The 22,934-nt window shown below is 42.2% G+C and overlaps 4 non-coding genes across 4 annotated transcripts; all 4 read right to left on the reverse strand.

The window, feature by feature from the left end:
- Nucleotides 1-636: 636 nt before the first annotated feature.
- LOC134619618 (U6 spliceosomal RNA) lies at nucleotides 637-742 on the reverse strand. The gene has a single exon (XR_010092024.1). It is a non-coding gene; the product is annotated as a U6 spliceosomal RNA (small nuclear RNA).
- Nucleotides 743-2,429: 1,687 nt separating this feature from the next.
- LOC134619619 (U6 spliceosomal RNA) lies at nucleotides 2,430-2,535 on the reverse strand. The gene has a single exon (XR_010092025.1). It is a non-coding gene; the product is annotated as a U6 spliceosomal RNA (small nuclear RNA).
- Nucleotides 2,536-5,215: 2,680 nt separating this feature from the next.
- Nucleotides 5,216-5,321, reverse strand: LOC134619620 (U6 spliceosomal RNA). The gene has a single exon (XR_010092026.1). It is a non-coding gene; the product is annotated as a U6 spliceosomal RNA (small nuclear RNA).
- Nucleotides 5,322-7,789: 2,468 nt separating this feature from the next.
- LOC134619622 (U6 spliceosomal RNA) lies at nucleotides 7,790-7,895 on the reverse strand. The gene has a single exon (XR_010092027.1). It is a non-coding gene; the product is annotated as a U6 spliceosomal RNA (small nuclear RNA).
- Nucleotides 7,896-22,934: the final 15,039 nt, after the last annotated feature.

Consider the following 22,934-nt stretch of genomic DNA (forward strand, 5'->3'; position numbering starts at 1 on the left):
AAAAGTCCTTCAAAGAGCCGTTTTAACCTTTAAGTATATTTCAGAGACTCAACTTCTCCATTTTTTTAAAGATAAACCAGTACTTCAGCTTCTCCCTGAGGCTTTTCTGTACTTCTGAGTATCTAAGTATTTGTGTACGTCTGGTCCTGGCACAGGACTGAAGCATTATCCACACTAACCCTTCATTAAAAACTCTGATCAAAGTTTACATTTCAATTGAGAGTGTTTAAGTGTCCCCTCTCTCTCTTTTAACACACTCATTAATTGTATAAATATTTAAATAACATAAAAATATTACTTAACTGCTGTTAAACACGTTTACAAGCGCACCATGCACCGAACCAGCCTCTGATCTGGAACATTTACAGCATAATGTGCAGCTGTAAACTTCACACTGATCTCATGTTGCCTTTACAATCCTTCTGTGATCTCAGTAAAAGGCAGCTCTCTGCTGTCGTGCAGGAGAAGCTGAACTTAGCATGTGGACAGAAATCCTAAATCTTAAAATTTAAATGTTTCGGCACTGCTTGTATACCACCAGGGGGCGGAGTCAGATGCACTTCCTGCATGATTTAACGCTACAGTCAGGCAGCTAAAGGATGATTAAAAACCGATTTTGTGCGTGTTTTTAAAAGGGAAAATGAGGAACGCTTCACGAATTTGCGTGTCATCCTTGCGCAGGGGCCATGCTAATCTTCTCTGTATCGTTCCAATTTTAGTATATGTGCTACCGAAGTAACACGACAGCTCCAAGGACCCGTGAGCAATTTAAAGCCCTCCGTCCTGGAAGCTGTATGAGTCACGGTTACAGGGGGAAGAGGCTTAAAGTGCGTTTAAACTGATGGGAAACAGCAGCAGAAACATGTCTGGGTGCTGCTGGGTCGGTTATACATCTGTAAGAAGACACAGAGGCTCAGAGAGCGCCAGTCTGAGTCTGTTCATCATTCTCTGCTTTCACTTTGAGCCTGTGAGACACACGGAGGCATTGTGGGTAATTTACACAGACCGGTTTTACTCACACGCTGCTGATTGGACGGCTGAAGGCAGCAGAACAAAAGTAATAGTGTTCTTAATGTGATCCATAATAACAAACATTACTCATTACCACTTGGTGGGAAATTCGGCACATAGTATACTTCAGAATCTCAGCTTATTGTGGGCAAAAACACTGATCAGCTCCTGCTGTCTGGCAGGAAATTCAGGTTGCGGAGGTCGCGTACAAACAGACTCCAGGACAGCTTGTACAACAGCGCAATAGCCCTAATCAATGCTAACCGCTGACCTGATTGGCTGCCTTAGGGACAATAATAATAATACTAACAATGCGCAATAAAAATATACACTCATTCTTTTTATTTCTTTTTGTTTATTAAGTTACTGTGTTGTGCTGTCTTGTTTGTGTTGTGTTGTGCGTACTGCCAACGTGGGACAGTTTTGCAATTTCGTTGTACTATTGTACTAGGTATGACTGTGCAATGACAATAAAGCGTTATCCCTTATCTCTTAAAACACCAGCCGCAGTTCCAGTGGCTGCCTCAGGGCGTCGCTGTGTGGACGCGAAGCTGAGGAGTGTGACTGCAAGAGGAGGAAATCAGCCACATCACCAATCTCATTAAAATTATCAGTTACTTCTGATCAAAACATTAACAACGTCACAAAGATGACTCCTGACAGCCTGCACTAAACTAGTTGGGCCAGGTTACGAATCCGGCGTAAAATATTTGTGAGATTTTCAGGTTTATGTCGGTTTTCTTCTGGACTCTCCACCATGTGACCCTAGAACTGACGAAGCTTCTCGGATGAGAGGTGAAACGTCTTCAAGCAACTTAAAGAAGTCCAGACTCTTTTCTTTCCAAGCTCAATAGACGTCGGTTTCCTTCCCACAATCCCCCGCCTGAAGGAGGACAGGTGACGGTGAAATACTTTAGCCCAGCTTCACTAACGTTTGAAGAACTGGACAGTTAAAAATTGTGCTTTTAATTTTGAAATGTAGGTCTGAAAAAACACATTTATTACTGCAAATTAACATGCTCTGTATTAATTCACAAAAGACAAACTCGTACATTTGCAAAATACGGCTTCAAATATTATTCTAGCTCCACAACCTCCTGAGGAAATCGGCTCACACTGTGGGAAATATTTGAACTTCATGTTTTTTATTTCAGACTTTCGGCTGGGAAGCTACACGAGGGCTGCAAAGCTCTGCAGAGCAGAAACTCTCTGTAACCAACAACCATCGCCGAATTTATTAAACCCCCTCTGCATAATTCATGTACAACGTTGGGGTTGATATAAAACTCGCTTTATTGGTTACAAACCGAGGACACAGTCATTTATCTAAATATTGAACGAAGTCTGGCGCGCACAGAAGCTACAGTCAGGCAGCTAAAGGATGATTAAAAACCGATTTTGTGCGTGTGTTTAAAAGGGAAAATGAGGAACGCTTCACGAATTTGCGTGTCATCCTTGCGCAGGGGCCATGCTAATCTTCTCTGTATCGTTCCAATTTTAGTATATGTGCTACCGAAGTAACACGACAGCTCCAAGGACCCGTGAGCAATTTAAAGCCCTCCGTCCTGGAAGCTGTGTGAGTCACGGTTACAGGGGGAAGAGGCTTAAAGTGCGTTTAAACTGATGGGAAACAGCAGCAGAAACATGTCTGGGTGCTGCTGGGTCGGTTATACATCTGTAAGAAGACACAGAGGCTCAGAGAGCGCCAGTCTGAGTCTGTTCATCATTCTCTGCTTTCACTTTGAGCCTGTGAGACACACGGAGGCATTGTGGGTAATTTACACAGATCAGTTGTACTCACACGCTGCTGATTGGACGGCTGAAGGCAGCAGAACAAAAGCCGACTCAACAACCCTCCTGCCACCCCCGACTGACCTCCACCGTCCCTGCAGGCTGGGAGCAATGATTGGCTGGGAGAGAGACACAATCAGGAGGGGGGAGGAGAGAGACACTCGGCCCTGCTGCACTCAAACAGAAAGACCTCCACAGGGTCCGGATCCTGAATCAGGACTCAGATCTGGAGGTTCTTCTGAATCCCAGCAGGACCTGGACTCATTCTGCTCATCATTCTGCTGCTGACTGCCTCCGAAACAGCTCCTGATCTGGCCTCTATTTTAAAACCTCTCTTAATTATTGTTATACTGAATGCTGCCTCTGAACATTAAGTGTATGTGTGGACTAAAAACTGCTTTGCTGTCTTTATTTTCCTGCGTTAAACTGAAGGAGGAAGTCTGCTTTTGTTTAAATGACAAAAATAAAAGCTGCAGTTCCACCAACCCGCCACAAGGGCTGAGATATAAGAGTCTCTGATTTAAGACGACAGACCTCACCAGACTCCGTATAAGAATTGTAATATTTAGCAGTCTCAGGGCATCGCTGTCTGACTGCAAGCTGCGTAGTGGGAGTGCAAAAGGAGGAAATCAGCCACATCACCGATGTCCATTAAAAGTATAAATTACTTTGATCAAATCATTAACAAGGTCACAAAGATGACTCATGACACCACGGAGTAAACCAGTCGGTCAGCTTACAAATCCAGAATAAAATATTTGTGAGATTTTCAGGCTTATGTCGGTTTTCTTCCCACAATCTCCCATCTTAAGGAGGACAGGTGACGGTGAAAGGCTTTAGCCCAGCTTCACTAAAGTTTGGAGAACTGAACGGTTAAAAATTATGGTTTTAAGTTTGAAATGTAGGTCAGAAAAAACACATTTATTATTGCAAATTAACGTGCTTAATTCACAAAAGACAAACTTGTACATTTGTAAAATACGGCTTCAAATATTATTCCAAGCAGAGGTACACATCCTGCTGAGAAAATCGGCTCACACTGTGGGGATTACTTGACCTTTATGTTTTTTTTTTATTTGAGTTTTTCGGTTGGGATGCTACATGAGGGCTGCACATCTCTGCAGAGGAGAAATTCTCTGTAACCAACATCCATTGCTGAATTCATTAAAACCTCCCTGCATGATTCATGCACAACTTTGGAGTTGCTATAAAACTCACTTTCTTAGTTACAAACCAAGGACACAGTAATTTAGCTAAATATTGAACGGAGTCTGGCGCACACAGGAGCCACTTCTCTTTTTTTTATCCTTATTTTCTTCTATGGAATTTACTTTGAAAGGTAGTAAATATAAGGTAATCCATAGATGGTCGTGGAAAAACACCCCCCAGTTTTAGTCCTCAGGGCCACTGCAGCCTGCTGAGGAATTCGGCTCAACACTCATGTCATTCATTTTGACTCAGACAGCAGAGGAAACAAACTTCATCTCTGCCTATATTCGGATTCAGCGAGTCTTGTGTATTAAAATCAGATTTTCTCTGTTCGGGTAACACTCACAGTATTTCTGGTCATGATCTCTGTCCATCCACAGATAGGGTGGTGGTGGTGATGGAGGGGATTTCCTTCAAAATGAAAGTCCTGCTCAAGTGGAAGTACAACTCAGATCAACTTTGTGTTTTAATGACAGTAAATACAGAAGAATAAATTTATATACTTGTATCAAATTTAACATAAAGAATGACATATTTTAATATTGTGTCTGACTCCGAAGCACCAACACGTGTTTGTCCCGCTACAGCCATTAATGTGAAAAATCTCATTAACCACGTGAACTCTCAAAATGGCCTCCAATTGTCAATATGACATCCATTATGAACTTAAAAGGTCAGACAAAAGGAGCAAGTGCTGACTCTCCAGGTTGGTCCAGCTAAAGTGTGACCTCCAGCTGCGCCTCCTGTGATGGGGTTTTTTTTTGCCTTACACAAACTTCCCTTAGGCAGTATCATTAGAAGGTACAGAACACATTTTCACTGATCTGCAGATGACACCCAACTTTATCCATCCATGAAGCCAGATAGCACACACATCGTTGTATTTTTACTCAGTTGTATATAGCATTTGTATTCTATTTTTATCTTATTGTATATAGTATTTTATTCTATTCTGTACAGTTGTGTACTGTATTTATTCTTATTTTATTCAAATTTTTGCTTCATAACTTTTGCACTGTCCACTTCCTGCTGTGACAAAACAAATTTCCCACGTGTGGGACTAATAAAGGTTATCTTATCTTATCTTAAATTAAACTCTCGACCACCAGGGGGCGGAGTCAGAGGCACTTCCTTCTTGATTTAACACTACAGTCAGTCAGCTAAAGAATGATCAAAAACCGATTTTGTGCGTGTGTTTAAAAGGGAAAATGAGGAACGCTTCACGAATTTGCGTGTCATCCTTGCGCAGGGGCCATGCTAATCTTCTCTGTATCGTTCCAATTTTAGTATATGTGCTACCGAAGTAACACGACAGCTCCAAGGACCCGTGAGCAATTTAAAGCCCTCCGTCCTGGAAGCTGTGTGAGTCACGGTTACAGGGGGAAGAGGCTTAAAGTGCGTTTAAACTGATGGGAAACAGCAGCAGAAACATGTCTGGGTGCTGCTGGGTCAGTTATACATCTGTAAGAAGACACAGAGGCTCAGAGAGCGCCAGTCTGAGTCTGTTCATCATTCTCTGCTTTCACTTTGAGCCTGTGAGACACACGGAGGCATTGTGGGTAATTTACACAGATCAGTTGTACTCACACGCTGCTGATTGGACGGCTGAAGGCAGCAGAACAAAAGCCGACTCAACAACCCTCCTGCCACCCCCGACTGACCTCCACCGTCCCTGCAGGCTGGGAGCAATGATTGGCTGGGAGAGAGACACAATCAGGAGGGGGGAGGAGAGAGACACTCGGCCCTGCTGCACTCAAACAGAAAGACCTCCACAGGGTCTGGATCCTGAATCAGGACTCAGATCTGGAGGTTCTTCTGAATCCCAGCAGGACCTGGACTCATTCTGCTCATCATTCTGCTGCTGACTGCCTCCGAAACAGCTCCTGATCTGGCCTCTATTTTAAAACCTCTCTTAATTATTGTTATACTGAATGCTGCCTCTGAACATTAAGTGTATGTGTGGACTAAAAACTGCTTTGCTGTCTTTATTTTCCTGCGTTAAACTGAAGGAGGAAGTCTGCTTTTGTTTAAATGACAAAAATAAAAGCTGCAGTTCCACCAACCCGCCACAAGGGCTGAGATATAAGAGTCTCTGATTTAAGACGACAGACCTCACCAGACTCCATATAAGAATTGTAAAATTTAGCAGTCTCAGGACATCGCTGTCTGACTGCAAGCTGCGTAGTGGGAGTGCAAAAGGAGGAAATCAGCCACATCACCGATGTCCATTAAAAGTATAAATTACTTTGATCAAATCATTAACAAGGTCACAAAGATGACTCATGACACCACGGAGTAAACCAGTCGGTCAGCTTACAAATCCAGAATAAAATATTTGTGAGATTTTCAGGCTTATGTCGGTTTTCTTCCCACAATCTCCCATCTTAAGGAGGACAGGTGACGGTGAAAGGCTTTAGCCCAGCTTCACTAAAGTTTGGAGAACTGAACGGTTAAAAATTATGGTTTTAAGTTTGAAATGTAGGTCAGAAAAAACACATTTATTATTGCAAATTAACGTGCTTAATTCACAAAAGACAAACTTGTACATTTGTAAAATACGGCTTCAAATATTATTCCAAGCAGAGGTACACATCCTGCTGAGAAAATCGGCTCACACTGTGGGGATTACTTGACCTTTATGTTTTTTTTTTATTTGAGTTTTTCGGTTGGGATGCTACATGAGGGCTGCACATCTCTGCAGAGGAGAAATTCTCTGTAACCAACATCCATTGCTGAATTCATTAAAACCTCCCTGCATGATTCATGCACAACTTTGGAGTTGCTATAAAACTCACTTTCTTAGTTACAAACCAAGGACACAGTAATTTAGCTAAATATTGAACGGAGTCTGGCGCACACAGGAGCCACTTCTCTTTTTTTTATCCTTATTTTCTTCTATGGAATTTACTTTGAAAGGTAGTAAATATAAGGTAATCCATAGATGGTCGTGGAAAAACACCCCCCAGTTTTAGTCCTCAGGGCCACTGCAGCCTGCTGAGGAATTCGGCTCAACACTCATGTCATTCATTTTGACTCAGACAGCAGAGGAAACAAACTTCATCTCTGCCTATATTCGGATTCAGCGAGTCTTGTGTATTAAAATCAGATTTTCTCTGTTCGGGTAACACTCACAGTATTTCTGGTCATGATCTCTGTCCATCCACAGATAGGGTGGTGGTGGTGATGGAGGGGATTTCCTTCAAAATGAAAGTCCTGCTCAAGTGGAAGTACAACTCAGATCAACTTTGTGTTTTAATGACAGTAAATACAGAAGAATAAATTTATATACTTGTATCAAATTTAACATAAAGAATGACATATTTTAATATTGTGTCTGACTCCGAAGCACCAACACGTGTTTGTCCCGCTACAGCCATTAATGTGAAAAATCTCATTAACCACGTGAACTCTCAAAATGGCCTCCAATTGTCAATATGACATCAATTATGAGCTTAAAAGGTCAGACAAAAGGAGCAAGTGCTGACTCTCCAGGTTGGTCCAGCTAAAGTGTGACCTCCAGCTGCGCCTCCTGTGATGGGGTTTTTTTTTTGCCTTACACAAACTTCCCTTAGGCAGTATCATTAGAAGGTACAGAACACATTTTCACTGATCTGCAGATGACACCCAACTTTATCCATCCATGAAGCCAGATAGCACACACAAATTAAACTCTCGACCACCAGGGGGCGGAGTCAGAGGCACTTCCTTCTTGATTTAACACTACAGTCAGTCAGCTAAAGAATGATCAAAAACCGATTTTGTGCGTGTTTTTAAAAGGGAAAATGAGGAACGCTTCACGAATTTGCGTGTCATCCTTGCGCAGGGGCCATGCTAATCTTCTCTGTATCGTTCCAATTTTAGTATATGTGCTACCGAAGTAACACGACAGCTCCAAGGACCCGTGAGCAATTTAAAGCCCTCCGTCCTGGAAGCTGTGTGAGTCACGGTTAAAGGGGGAAGAGGCTTAAAGTGCGTTTAAACTGATGGGAAACAGCAGCAGAAACATGCCTGGGTGCTGCTGGGTCAGTTATACATCTGTAAGAAGACACAGAGGCTCAGAGAGCGCCAGTCTGAGTCTGTTCATCATTCTCTGCTTTCACTTTGAGCCTGTGAGACACACGGAGGCATTGTGGGTAATTTACATAGATCAGTTGTACTCACACGCTGCTGATTGGACGGCTGAAGGCAGCAGAACAAAAGCCGACTCAACAACCCTCCTGCCACCCCCGACTGACCTTCACCCGCCCTACTGGCCAGGAGAGAGATGCAATCAGGAGGGGGGAGGAGAGAGAAACCGGGCCCTGCTGCACTCAAACAGAAAGACCTCCACAGGGTCTGGATCTTGCATCAGGACTCAGATCCAGAGGTTTTTCTGAATCCCAGCAGGACCTGGACTCATTCTGCTGCTGACACATGTGGACTTTGCGACAAGGGGAGAAAAGCGCTGGATCTTGTTTACACAAACATTCCCAGTGCATAGAGAGCAAAGCCCCGCCCCCACCTCAGACACTCAGACCGCTTGTCTGTTATGCTAATTCTGGCATACAGACCGCTCGTCAGACGCTGCATACCGGTTCTGAGACAGGTGAGAACTTGGCCTGCAGGAGCTCTCTTTGCTCTTCAGGACTTTTTTGAGCACACTGACTGGGACATGTTCAGGGAGGCCGCAACAAATGGCGACCTCCCTGCAACCAGAAACCCTGGATGACTGCATAAGTGTGTGAGCTGCTAAGGATTCGAGACTCCGCCTTCAGAGCAGGCGACAAGGCGGCCCTGGGAACAGCGAGGGCTAAACTGTCTCGTGCCATTAAAGCAGCGAAGCGCGCACATGCCAGAAGAATCCACAGCCACTTCCAGGACAGCAGTGACACGCGGCGCATGTTGCAGAGCATCCAGGCCATTAACAACTACAGGAAGAAAACACCTGCCCGTGATGGTGATGCCTCCCTACCAGATGCGCTGAACAACTTCTATGCACGGTTTGACGCTCAGAATGATGTGTTGGTGAGGAAGTCCACCCCCCTCACAACAACCAGGTTCTGTGTCTGACCTCTGCTGATGTGAGGAAAACTTTTCTCAGAGTTAACCCACGGAAAGCTGCTGGTCCAAATAACATTCCTGGAAGAGTGCTCAGGGAATGTGCAGACCAGCTGACAGATGTCCTCAGTGACATCTTCAAACTCTCCCTGAGCACTGCTGTTGTCCCAACGTGCCTCAAGGCCACCACTATCATTCCTGAGCCAAAGAAGTCCCCAGTGTCCCGCCTCAACAACTACCGTCCCGTTGCAGTCACACCCATCATTATGAAGTGCTTCGAGAGGTTCCTCATGAGGCACATTAAGACCCTGCTGCCACCCACACTGGACCTACTGCAGTTCACCTATCGGCCCGACCGGTCAACAGACGATGCCATCGCCACCTCCCTCAACACCACCTCCATAACCAGGAAGGCTCAGCAGCGTCTCTACTTCCTGTGGAAGCTGAGGAAAGCCCATCTCTCATCATCCATTCTTACCACCTTCTACAGAGGGACTATCAAGAGCAGCTGCATCACTGTCTGGTATGCTAACTGTACCGTATTGGATCGCAATACCCTACAACAGATAGTGAGAGCAGCTAAGAAGATAATTGGAGCCCCTCTCCCCTCCATCACGGACACTTATAGCACCTGCTCCATCCACAAAGCCACCAGCATTGTGGAGGGCCCCACACACCCCTCACACACACTCTTCACCCTGCTGCCCTGGGTCTCAACTGTTCTGATACTCCTGACACATAAGGGATCACTACGGGTTTTTGCTTAGGCAGCAGTTGTCCTTCTCTCCTGGATCACCTGGAGCTCTCTTTAGGTGCCTTCCCGGCTTTGATAAATGCCCAGCTGGGATAACCACGTTTACTACATCCAGATGAACATAATCAACATTTGGGGATGTCTTAAACTGGATGATTGGGCATGTCTCAACATAGAGTTTCGTACTTAATTCTGCCTCTGAATATTGAGTGTATGTGTTACAAGAAATAACAGCTGCAGTTCCAACAACCTGCTAAAGGGCAGGTTTAACTGCTGTGTTGCAGAGTAGAATGTAAAAAAACAAAACAAAACAACTGTGTTTTTGAGTGACAGCAAATAGAGAAGAATATATTTATATACCATCCAGCCATGGCTGGCAGGAAGTAACGTCTCTACACTAATGTGAGTTGAAGACGGCTCTTATGTCTTTTTGCAGTTCTGACTTTTTAAATGGATGCATACCAAGACATACCGCTCCCCTCCTCTGGTCATTCCTATAATTCCATCACAAGAATAAGATCCTTGGATCAAATCAGTAGATTCAGTTTTCAAGAGAATGATCTGTAACATAGATCCCTGACAAGTCTGCATGTAAAAGTACACTGACTTGCATCAGTAAGTGCAAGTCAGTGTTTCTCTTTGGCGTTGTGTTTGTTTGTTTTGTTACATTACACATGCTTCCCTTAGGCAGTATCATTAGAAGGCAAATGGTACATTTTCCCTGCTGTGCAGATGACACTCAACTTTATCTATCCATGAAGCCAGATAACACACACCAATTAGTTAAACTACAGGAATGCCTTAAACCTCTTATACCTCTAACTTTCTGCTTCTTAACTTAGATCAAACTGAGGTTATTGTACTCGGCCCTGAAAATCTCAGAAATATGGTATCTAATCAGACTCTTACTCTGGATGGCATTACCTTGGCCTCCAGTAACACTGTGAGGAACCTTGGAGTAATTTCTGACCAGGATATGTCCTTCAATGCACATATTAAATAAATATGTAGGACTGCTTTCCTCCATTGCACAATATAAAAAAGAGCATAAGAGAGAGCATATAACCCCTGTGCTGGCCTCACTGGATTGGGTGCCAGTGTCCTTTAGAGATCATTTTAAAATTCTTATCTTTGTTTTTAAATGCTTTAACAATCTTGCCCCGGCCTTACCTCTCTGAACTTCTTCATCCCTACACACCCTGTCGGTCTCGTAGGTCAGCTGACCAGTTGCTCCTAGAAGTCCCAAGATCCAGGAGGAAGCTCAGAGGAGACAGGGCCTGTTCTATCCTTGCTCCTAAATTATGGAATAACTTGCCCTTGCACGTTAGAGAGGCCCCTTCACTGTCTGCTTTTAAAACACGTGTTAAAACCCATTTTTATTCTTTGGCTTCTGACCTCAGTGAGACTTAGTTAATAACTAATTTAAATACAAGAAAAACTAACTAATTATTTATTTTACTTTTTTTTAAATCTTTATTTGGCTTTTATTTATATCTTATGTAATTTTATTATTATATTCCAATGTACAGCACTTTGAATCAGCTGTGGTTGTTTTAAAGTGCTTTATAAATAAAGAAGAAGAAGAAGAAGAAGAAGAAGAAGAAGAAGAAGAAGAAGAAGAAGATGATGATGATGATGATGATGATGATGATATCACTGAAATTAGAAATATCCTGTCTCAGAGTGAAGCTGAAAAACTAGTTCATGCATTTATTACTTCCAGGCTGGACTACTGTAATTCATTATTATCAGGATGTCCTAAAAACTCCTTGAAAAGCCTTCAGTTAATCCAAAATGTTGCAGCAAGAGTACTGACAGGGACTAGAAAGCCAGATCACGTTTCTCCAATACTGACTTCCCTTCACTGGCATCCTGTTAAATTCAAAATCGAATTCAAACCCCTGCTTCGGCAGATGGCCACCCCTTCTTGGGCCTGTTTCTTTTGGAGGTTTCTTCCTGCTAAAAGGGAGTTTTTCCTTCCCACTGTCGCCAAAGCTCTTCGCTCATCTGGTCTTTAAGTGATGACATACCTGCTTCCGGGTTGAAACTACTCTGTGTTTATTAAGGGTGTTGTGTTTTTAACATTTTTTAATTCTTTGTATCTTGCGCTATTTAATCTGAACAAACCCCTAAAAAAAGGCAGTGACCTCTGTCGGCCTCTCTCTGTTTTTATTACCGCTATTCATTTTAAAGCTTAGTTTTTAAAACCTCATGATGCAACTACAGCCCAGCTCATGCAGCAGTATATTAATGACTATGTCACGGATCACAGAGTGTACAGGTAAGTGCACCCCAAAAAGCAGACTCAAAACACCAAAACTCAGAACTATGTACAGATTTATTAACTCAGGAATCTTTAACGAAGTCGGGGAAATGAAAAACTAAGGCTCACGCTGTGGGGGAAAACAAGGAGTGCGGCGCCCAGGAGCGCCGTGGGGAAACTGCAAGAGAAAGGGGAGACACAATTAATAGCACGCAGGTTACCCGGAGCGAGACAGCTAGACTGCATTAATTGCCGAGGCTTACAGGCAGAGCTGGACCGTGGAGCTTGGAGGGGAGAGGTGTCCGTGGAGGGAATCCAAGGGAGGGAGGCAATCAGGCAGGAGGACAGGCAGGCAACAGACTTCCTCGCCGAACGCTGATCACTAGTTGCACAAACACAAAATTAAACGGAATCCAAAACCTCACATGGAAAAAGCAAAGATTTAATGCAGAACCTAGTTACCACCGAGGGGAGAGTGGATAAAAGTTAGTGTTCATCCTCCAGCTGTTTATATTATGCTAACATAGCTGTGTCGCTAGCGATCACATAGCACATCATTATATACTGGCTAGCCCAACTTCAGTAACCCTACAAAAGTCACTGCTGTTTAGTTTTCTGTCTTCATTTATGTCGGAGCCGATAGCAGAGCATGTTTACATGTTTGATTTTTTTCAGAAATATCTCAGACAGAACATGCTAAATCATGTTTAGGTGGAAACTAGCGCGCTAACTCCCTGCTAACTTCTAACTCCATTACATTTCATAAATTCTGTTTTCATGGATGCCTGGATGTTAAACTTAATTGTTACACCTGGTAGACCCGCCACACTGACTCATTTTATTACAGATGAACGAATTTAGACAGTTTGTAATTCTCAGTGATGCTGCAGTGTTCGTTTGACTTTGAGACCTGAAGCAGAGTTTGGGCCTGGAAACGGCTAATGACATCAGACTTAAAGACCAGATAGGGGGTCATACAATTGTTGGGGTTTTCTGTGTTTTCTTTGTATTACTGTAGGGTCTTTACCGTACAATATAAAGCATCTTGAGGCAACTGTTGTTGTGATTCAGTGCTGTGTAAATAAATGAATTGAAGTTGCTGTTTTGTTGTAGTATCATGAAAATGCTTGTTTGCTGTATTTATGACCTCTGGTGTAACACTGCTCATATTTTATATCTGGGCCCACTCTTAAGTCTGTGAAGGTTCTCAGTCATCCAGGTCATCGTAGTCAAAGGAGTTAGCAAAGAAAAGCGTCTGGACTTCTTAAAGTTGCTTGAAGACATTTCACCTCTCATCCGAGAAGCTTCTTCAGTTCTAAGAAGCTCTTAACTACATTCAAAATAAGCTTCCAATTGAAACAAATTTCAATATTTACATATTAAAAGAAACTAAATCAATGAGCTGAATGTCCAGCTGAGCAGGTTTGTTCTTCCATAAGGCACTTATATTGTTTTGCCTTTCTTGTTTTTAGAGCAACTCTGGGCACATCTGAACTTCTTTGTGTGGAATGGGCTTTATCAGGGCTCAGGCTGCCAAAGTTCAGCATCTGAAGATGTCTCGAGCCTGGCATGCTCCAGAAAACAGACGGGTTCAGTTTGGATCAGGCAGGATCTGGGGATGGTCAGGAGGTGGTGTCATATGTGTATGTGTGTGTGTGTGTGTGTCTGCATTCAGCAACAGTCTTACTGTGTGTGTCACTGTTATGTCATTATGGTGTTTTGACTGGCTGGCTGGCTGGTCATCACCAGCTGCACTTTTACTGAAGTTCATCTTCGAGTGAGAATGGTCATGTTTGATGTGTCTGACCCTTAACAGAGTTGAGAGCTTAAGCACTTAATCTAAATACCCTTCTATCTTCCCTCCCCTTTGTTCTTGCTCAGTAAATCTTTGTGTGTGTAAAGAGTGCAGGGTCTAAACCTAAACAGAGCCAGTGTGATTGAGTCGAGTTTGTGAGAGTGAGTGGATTTAAGAAAGTGAGTGACTCAGGTCTGTCAGTTGGTTTGTCATGTGTTTAATTTCCAAAACCTGCATATGATCTTAAATTTGTAGCTAATCTACTGACGTATCACATAGCAGCTCCAGTCTCAAATGGAGTACTTTTGTAACTTTCAGTGTTTTCTGTTCTTTCCAATAAACCATTCAACTACATGAAATACAATTGTGTATTTATTTTCAGCTTATCATACACTTGAAGTTTTAGAAATCACCACTCTTTTTTTTGATGTTATTTCACAACAAACAAATATGTATCTAATAAATATATTACACATTAATATTTCACTGGTGCTGTAACATCACATCTTGTTAGCATAGTCTGTTTCTTTTCTCTGGAAATGAACATTTTGATCCAATATAGGTAATTCATCAACATGGCTGGAGAGAGTTTATAGTTATATACAGTCTGTATAAGTTTGGTTAATTTAACAAACATTTGTAGGGAGATGGTAGTTACTGGGAATTTACAGCAGTTACACAGTGATTAGTAATAAACAGAGCCAGTTAGAGTGAGTGGAGCTTGAGTGGATTTAACAAAGTGGGTGACTCAGGTGTGTCAGTTGGTTTGTTTTGTGGTTTTGAGTTTTGAGGACAGTTAGAATTTTTTTTGTTTTAAAGCTAAGTTAAGAATATTCATAGTTTAATTTTCAAAACTTGCATATGATCTTCAGTCTGTAGCTGATCTATTGGTGTATCACATAGCAGCCAGAGCAGTCTCAAATGGAGCCAATATAGGTAATTGATAAGCACAGCTGGAGAGAATTGGTAGTTATACACAGTCTGTATAAGGTTGGTGAGTAAAACAAACCTTTGGGGGTTTATGAGGAGATAGTAGTTACAGTGAATTTACAGTGGTTAGAAAGCAATTATAGCCAGGGTGATTGAGAAGCGCTTGTGAGAGTGAGTGGATTTAAGAAAGTGTGTGTCAGTTGGTTTGCTTCCTTTTTTTGTGAGTCTGTGTGTTTGTGGTACAGCGGAGTAGGTAAGTTATCAGATGTGATAGATAAGTGGACAGGTGTAGGTGGGGGAAATGGAGCCCAAACTTGTGAGGGAGCTTCTGGAGTTCAAACTCCACAATCGCTATCCTGAAGGGTCAAGAAGCAGAGAAAGACTTACAATCAAGAGAAGAGCTGAGACCTTCAGGATAAATGGTGAGTACAATGGATGTAAACTATCAAAGTGTACTATTCTGATTTCATGTGATCATTTGGGTTTTTTTTTGGGGGGGGGGGGGGGGGGGTGTTTCGCCTTTACATGCTTAATCTAGATCAGTGGTTCTTAACCTTGTTGGAGACACCGAACCCCACCAGTTTCATATGCGCATTCACCGAACCCCTCTTTAGTGAAATTTTTTTTTTTTCAAATTCAAGACATAGATATGTTTTTTTACTGGTGCACAAAATGATCCGTGCATGAACATCACCTTGTTCAAAGAACAAAACCAACACAATGCATGAACTTACAAGAAATTACATACCTGCAAATCAGTGTGACTTCTGCTGTTGCCTTTGAGAGACCAGTTCAGATATGCGTGGCTTCACCTTGGCAAGTGCCAGTCTCATGTCATTTTCACAGAAAAGTCTGTTCCTTTTCTTCGTTTTTATGTCCAGCATCGTCGAAAAGGATTGCTCGCAAAGATATGTTGTAACAAATGGTATAAAAAAATCCAGGGCTTTCTTAGCTGAAATGCGCTGAAAATGCGGTGCCTCAGAGCACTATTTCGCACATAGTTCACACATTCCACCACAGTTTTTAATACTTCTGCCATTGTTGGAGGAAAGTTTTTTGTTGCCAATGCATGCCTGTGCAAAATACAATGAGTCACAATGATGTGTGGTGCATCGGCTTTTACTAGCGCACCAAAGCCAGAGTTTCTTCCTAGCATGACTGGAGCTCCGTCCGTACAAACTGCAGAAACCATGTCCCATGAAAGATTGTTGTCTCTGAAGAAGTCATCCACAAGCTTCTTCACATCGGCTGCCTTAGTTGTTGTTGTAAGAGGCTTACAAAATAAAAAATCTTCTTTTATCATGTCATCTTTCACATAGTCCACAAAAACAGTAAGCTGGCTTAGATTAGCAACGTCTGTGCTCTCATCGAGCTGAAGGCTGAATTTTGCCGGGCTTGAAATCAGATCAGCGACTACTTGAGCCAAGATGTCTTTACTCATGTCTTCTATTCTGTCGCTGACGGTGTCATTTGAAAGAGGAATTTGGGATAATTTACCTTCGGCCGCTGTTCCGAGAATCAGATTTGCCATCTTTAACGCAGCTGGTTTCACGAGTGTTTCACCAATGGTGTGTGGCTTGCCCTGCTTTGCGATCAGGTAAGCAACTTCGTACGATGCTGTGAGGATCGGTTTGTTAACGGCTACAAATCCAAGAGCAGGCAGAGTGGGCCTTTCACCGAATCTGGCTCTCTTCACCCTGAACTCAGCAAGTGTTGTGTTCTTGTATTCCCCGTCTCCATGCAGCTTCAAGAAGTGTTCCTTTAGTTTTGCCGGTGCGAGACTACAGTTGCTCAACTTGGCGTTGCAAATCATGCAGATAGGACGCTCACTCCCATCACGTTCCGTGATACATGTGAATCCATACTGTACATATTCGTCCGACCACTTTCTTCTTTTGCCCGACATAGTTAGTATGGATTAAAATGTTAAAATAAATCACACGAAGTACTACCACTACATTCACCTGTTGACTACTGCGCGCGCTACATTCCCCGCAGCCCTGATTGGCCAAGCAGTGTAGCATGACAGTCTGCAGCCAGTGATGGCCAGAAGGGGGCGTGTCATCACAAATTTACACGATAATTCGGGTGTGTCTGGACCTCTGTGACCTCTGCGGTGGAGGCTCTGCCGAACCCCTGAGACCGGCTCACCGAACCCCTAGGGTTCGATCGAACCCAGGTTAAGAACCACTGATCTAGATGGAGACCTGTATTACATATGCAGGCGGAAGGAAAACTAAAAATGAGCACTTGGTGAAAGTGGTCTGCTCTGCCAAAGAGGCAAGAGAAATGTTTAAGGATATTTCATTACAGTCACTTTGGTGGACACTGTGGATGGAAGAAGACTCAGGCTATCATGGCACACTATTACTGGCCTGGCATGGAAGGGGACATTCAAAAATGTGTGAGTACATTTCTTCAAAATGAGCATGTGTGTGGTTTTACTGTGCTTTTCTTTGTTTGTACTATGTTGCTTTTGTCTAACACATTCTCTACAGCTATAAGTCATTGTGCTGATTATTATGAAAAGAAATATTTTTTAAGAATTTAATGTTACTCTATTTGTGAATAGGTTGCTCAGTGTCCACAATGCCAATGTAACCAGGGCAATACTAAGGGAAAAATGATACATTCCAATAGAGTTACAGTAACACAGACAGAATAGTTGATACTATTCAAATACTTCAAACGTAATATAATACACTTGTCTTTTTGCCCTCATAGTTCACAGAGCCCTTTGAGCTCGTTGGGATGGATCTTGTGGCTAAACTAACCTTAACAAATTGTTTAACTGTCTTCATGATGCGAGAACCTGGCTATCGCAAAACTCTCTATCCTTGAATGACAGTAAAACAGAAGTTATTGTCTTTGACAGCCATATTCCATTGAACCAGCTAACTGTTACCCTTGGCCCACTTGCTAGCTACCTCTCCAACGTTGTAAGAGACCTTGGGGTACTCCTGGATAGCTCTTTAAAATTAGAGAAACAAGTATCTACTGTGGTTAAATCCAGCTTCTATCAGCTACGTCAAATTGCTAAAGCTAAGCCTTTTCTCTCCCACAAGGACCTTGAAAAGCTTATTCATGCATTCATTACCTCTAGACTGGACTATTGTAACTCCCTCTATTTAGGCCTCCCTCACTCCTCTCTTCACCGGTTGCAATTAGTACAGAACTCTGCTGCACGCCTTTTATCGGGTGCGAGAATGCATGATCATATGACGCTAGTTTTAGCCAAGTTACACTGGCTTCCTGTGAAATTTCGCATTGATTTTAAAATTCTTTTATTCACTTATAAAATCTTAAATAACACGGCCCCTAGCTATTTAACAGAACTTCTTCATTTGTATAATCCTATAAAAGCACTAAGATCTTCTAACCAGATGCTCTTAATGCAACCTAAGTCTAGGTTGAAAACCAGAGGTGACCGTGCCTTTGCCATTGTAGCTCCTAGACTGTGGAACAACCTCCCTATTGCCATTCGCTCTTCTGAGACTGTTCAGTCTTTTAAATCTCGTTTAAAGACCCATCTGTTTTCTCTGGCTTTGATGTAAGATAGTTTGATTATCATTTGGTTGGTTTTTATGGTTGTCTCCTCCTGCGTTGTATCTGTCTTATCTTATTTTTATCTGTCTTATTTTATTTTATTTTTTAATTTGTGAAGCACTTTGATCAAAACTGTTGTTTTTAAATGTGCTATATAAATAAATTTTGATTTAATTTGATTTGATTTAACAAATGGCGGTAATCAATATATTTGTGTCATGGTTGATTATTTCACCAAATGGACAGAGGCCTACCCACTAAAAAGTAAAACAGCAGATGAGGTCACCAATGTATTCTTGATTTCTTTTACAAATCTGGTGCACCTAAAAAACTGCTAACAGACCAGGGCTCGGAGTTTTCCCACAAGGTACAACATTAATAAATGATGCAAATATGTAATTTCAGCTGTGATGACTAATGTGATCAACTTTTCAAGGTCAACTATGGCCTGTGTGAAACTGGGCATCAAAAGAAGCCTCTGCTCACCATGTCATCCCCAAACAAATGGCCTTGTGGAAAAATTAAATGGCACAATCCAGAGGTACATTACTGCCATTTATATTTAGTGTATTTAGTGAATAACTACGTCACATAACTGCATATTGAGTATATTTTTCTTTTTCATGCTACCAAATTTCAGATCCCTCAATAAACTGGTGACTGACCAGTCAAAGAGCTGGGACAAATTTCTGCAGTTGACTATGTTCGGGCTCAGAACAAAAAAGCAGGTGACTACAAAATAAAGCCCCTTTTTCCTCATGTTCAGCAGGGAGGCAAGGTATCCATTGGAGATCCCAAAGGAATACATGTAAAATGCTATAATGCACTCGAGGGAAAATGTTTTAATCCAGTTACTCGGTGTCACTCTATTTTGGCAGATAACAGAAGAAAGGGTCTGTACCATCATTTCCAATGAAGTTTGTGAGGGCCTAAAATCCCAGGAGGTGGTGTACGCTGAAGTGACCAAAAATGCCAAAAGCAGCCAAGAAAATATCCGCAGGAGAAAAGCAAAAAAGGGAGAGGAGGATAGTTTTCAGGTGGGAGACCTTGTTTTGCGGAAAAATATAAGGCAAGAAGAGAGGAAATGTGGCGATTTGGATTTGCTGGGACCCTTTAAAATTATGAAGCCGGAGGGCAAAAGGGCTTACTTGGTGTCAGAGAAGGGAAAGAGAACTCTCAAGATTAACACAGACCAATTGACACACTACTTCCAGCCTGAAGAGAGGGTCCAAGCAAAACTGAAGGAAGTGTTTGCTCCTTGTGAGGGGCCATCAGCACCACCAGTGTCACCACCTTCCTGTTAGGGGAAATCACCGGTGCAGTCTTGCTATCACCCAGAAAATGATGACTAAGGAGACGGTGAAGTTATTTTCTGAAAATGTTGACTTGGCCCCAGGGAAAGAGTTGGAAAGTGAGGTATGTAAACTTTTTCCAAATTAGTGATCACCTTATTGGAAGGGAATGATGGTGTAATGTTTGTGCCTATTTGACGATGGTGGAGCGAAAAAATGCTGCATTAATTATGGACTCATGTTTAATGACATCAGTTTGGCAGGGGTCCACAAAAGGTCTCAGAAAGATGAGTTGGCTTTGAAACTTAAACTTTCTAATTTAAGACTATTCATAATTTAATTTCAAGATTTTCACTTTGTAGCTGAATCTGCTGAAGTATGATGTGGCAGTTGGGGCAGTCTGCAACAACAGACACTACAGTCCAAGGATGTAACAAGGTGAGCAAAAAGAGTTAATGTTAACCACAGTAGTCATTTCTATTAACTTGTACATGTGAATTACATGAGGCTCTTGCAATGAGTGAAGTTCAGTAACAATAGTACCCGTTTTTGTACAAAGGTCTGGTTAGGAGGAAATGTCCAGCCATTGGCAAATGGACATGGTCAACTGTCGCCCATCCTAAACAGCAGGAAATTACATCCTGTGGTGTCTTTGTATGCAAGGTAGGTAAAATGCTCATGGTGTATTGTACTTGAATAAACAGATTCTAATGAATAGAAAATGGTCAGCTTGCAGAACAAATTCTATCGGGGACAACGATACACTGTTGACAAGGAGGGGGTTGCCAGGCTCAGACTGGACATGGCGCTCTCTCTGTTCAAAAACTCAGGTATACCCAAGAAAATGCATTTGGGTCTTCATTTAAAATATTTATATGTATATCCTCATTGTGGCATATATTTTCAAATGACCGTTCCCAGCTGTCATGCCTGTGGTGAGAGAAGCTCTGGTGCAGAAACTGATCAGTGTGAAAGATAACCAAATCAATACCTAAGACTGAAGCACCTTAAATGGTTTACTTCAACATCACTGGGTGATATGTTGCTTTGATGCATCAACAGAAAACTTATAGTTCAGGTAACCTGCCTTTGCACCTTAAATACACTGGAGCACCTAAAGGACGCATGAAAACATCGAGCAATCCACAGATAAGACTTTTGCACAGAAATGTGCAGTACCTGCACATTCAGATATGTTTAGTTGCTTCACTCAACAGCCTGACTTTAGACGAATGACTCTAACAATCTAATTTTTCTTTTAGATTGAATGCAACTGCTATGGAAAGTGGTACCACACAGTGCGCGTGGACTGTACAGAAGGCTACTACAAATGTTATGCATGCTAAATAAACAGAAAAGAAATGATCGCTGTTGTCTTTGCTTAATGATTGGTTTAATTTTTGACAATCCACATTGCTGGCATTGCATCTTTCAACATGCTTGTGGGTAGATTTGAATGCACCAGATTTAAGTGCAGCCACTCAGCCTCTACTCAATGTGGTGATAGAACCAGGCACAGCTGTGTGTCACAAGTTAATCTGGTTGTAGGCTATGGCACCTGGCCACAGGTGGCAGCAGTGGACTGAACTCCATTTGAGACTGCTCCATCCTGTCCCTGCAGGTTTTAGATGTGTCCTCGAACCAACCAGCTGATTTAAATGGCTAAATTAGCTCCTCAACATGTCCTGAAGTTCTCCAGAGGCCTGGTAACGAACTAATCATGTGATTCAGGTGTGTTGACCCAAGGTGAGATCTAAAACCTGCAGGGACACCGGCCCTCGTGGACTGAGATTGCCCACCCCTGTTCTATAGAGTCTTGCTAATGACCTACTAATTCAGGGATGTCAAACTCCAGGCCTCAAGGGCCCATGTCCTGTAGATTTTAGATCTCACCCTGGGTCAACACACCTGAATCAAATGATTAGCTCATTACCAGCCTCTGGAGAACTTCAAGACATGTTGAGGAAGTCATTTAGTCTTTTAAATCAGCTGTGTTGGATCAAGTACACATCTAAAACCTGCAGGACACTGGCCCTCGAGGCCTGGAGTTCGACACCTGTTTACTAATTGTATTCAGGTGTGTTGCAACAGGGACACATGGAAAAGTTGAAGGACACCGGCCTTCGAGGACTGGAGTTTGAGACTCCTGGCTTAGAGGACTCTGTTGAAACAACCCCGTTCACTGAGCAAAACGCAGGTGTACCACTTGGTGCATGTCCTTTTGTTACCTAAGCACCACCCACTAATACACCCACTACTCTCAATACTGCTGATTCCCCCAGGAACCTGGAATTCCCAATACACTATAAATGTCAATAATCACACATACTGAAACACAATGGAGTAAAAATTCAGTTTGTGTCTTTCGGACTGATTTTTGGAGCTGGCATCTCCTTCATCACCGAGCACAGAGACTAATTTGAGGTCAGAGGCAGGAGCATGAAGTATACGAGGAGTTTTAAAAAGCAAACTCTCTCCATGTGTTTGAGTCTGGAAAGTGAAGCTGATGAATGCCACACCGAAAGCTTTATTTTATGACCAAATGATTAATTCTCTTGTAGATTTTTGGTTTTCTCCATGTTTTTTTCCATCGTGACATTTAGAAGGGTTTTTGAGGAGTTAAGATATCTCTTCAGAGCAACAGTTAGTGTTTTGAAACAACCTTCTGTATCTCTGTAAACAATATATTTAGTAAACTGACCGCTCTGTGACCATCACTAAATGAATATATTAACATGACTCCAGCTTAATCAGGATAACACTTTCCTGCTGTGACCACCTGAGCTTCAGAGAAAGAACAAACTAACACAATACACATTTTAAAAAAAGGTAAGAATTCACATTTACAGAGGTTCAAATTGTTATCAGCAGCTTTTTCTCTGCCAGGTTGTTTTTTATTTAACTTATTAGCATCCACCAAGAAATATGAAGACATGCAAGACTAATTTAGAATGCAGTTTCTGAAAACTGGATGGAAAAGTAGGTGAGTTGTGAATAATATTTAACCTTCTGAAACCCAGGATTTTTATTTTTTTAAGTAAGTAACATCTATGTTACATCTTCCAGTTAATAAAGGAAGCTTAGTTGGGCCAGACAGGAATATAAGCTCATTACAAATAGTTAGGAGAAAATTAATAAAGCATCTGAAATAGTTTAGGTCTCAGGACTGCTATTTCTCTCACCCAAAACACTCTTCCACGTGAAATACATCAGTTCTAAAGTTGTGCTGTCTATAAAAAAAAATTGCATGTGATGACGTTTTCAGCTAAATTTCTTCCTGAACAGTAATGGCGGCGCACTGCTGGA

The sequence above is a fragment of the Pelmatolapia mariae genome, linkage group LG20, assembly GCF_036321145.2.
Source record: "Pelmatolapia mariae isolate MD_Pm_ZW linkage group LG20, Pm_UMD_F_2, whole genome shotgun sequence".
Taxonomy (NCBI): Eukaryota; Metazoa; Chordata; class Actinopteri; order Cichliformes; family Cichlidae; genus Pelmatolapia; species Pelmatolapia mariae.